Source organism: Fonticula alba (genome assembly GCF_000388065.1).
Source record: "Fonticula alba strain ATCC 38817 unplaced genomic scaffold supercont2.4, whole genome shotgun sequence".
NCBI lineage: Eukaryota > Rotosphaerida > Fonticulaceae > Fonticula > Fonticula alba.
The window spans coordinates 1235180-1236259 of NW_009242974.1; positions in this window are offsets into that span (position 1 = coordinate 1235180).

Below are 1080 nucleotides of genomic sequence, written 5' to 3' on the forward strand. Positions count from 1 at the left end.
GGGGGGGGGGGGGGGGGGGGGTCAGCGGCCGTTTCTCGCCCGTCCCCGCCCGCGCCCGCCCAGCCCCGGGTGTTCGGTAATCGGCGGTCCAGAACGGCTATGTGAAAGTTGCAAGACCTACCGCCCTAAAACACAAAGGAACAGCGAGTGAGCGAGCGAGAGGGGGGCCGAGGGAGATAGGGGGAGCAACAAGCGCGGTGGGGCAGGCCGAGCCGGGAGGGCGCCCGGGGTGGAAAGCAGGAAAAGGCGCCTGTGCCACAGGTCGCACGGCGGCCAGGTAGACGCGGCGAGCGCGCGCCGGCGTCGTCGGTTCACCTTCCCTCCCCCCCCCCCCCCCCCCCCCCCCGCGGGAGGACGTTTAATTGATCCCAACTCCCCGCGGGAGGGGAGGGGGCGGGGGAGGAAGGGGCCGAGGAGTGGTGTGTGGACATGGGTCGGCATGAGGCATCGCGGTGCTCAACTTTGAAGGCTCCCTCGGGGGGGCCGCCGGGCGGGGGAGGGCCCATGGCAGGCAAGACCTTTTCGGCGGGGGGGAATCCATCCCAAACCGTCCCCGTTGTTCCCGCTGTCTCGCTGGCTGGGCAGGCGGGGGACCAGCGGGGCGATCGCGCAGGCGCACATGCCTGCGGGGTTCAAGTGCTGGAAGGCCCCCCGACCGCTGCCACAGCCCCCCCCCCCCACACACACACACACACATACACACACACACACACACATACACACACACACACACACACCCGCACCCCCGGAGTATGGAAGTGATACTGGGCCCGTGCCCTCATCGGAGGCTTTAATTGGGCATTCCCGTGGCGGTCCCCGGGAAGATCCAGCCGAAGGCGCCAGTCCGGCCTTCCGAGGCGCCGAAAAGCCGAACAGCCGGCCGGGCCGGGGCATGTGTCTCCCTCGCCCCCCCGTCCTGCGAGGCCGGGGGCCGAGAAAAGGGGGGCGGCGCCCGGGAGGCCGGGGTCGGGTGCGGCCTCGGACGGATTCCAGACCGACACACGGGGCGACCGGGATCCTGCCAATGGATCCCCCGAGCACCGAGTCCACGCATGCGCCAGCCCACACAGGCACACGCGA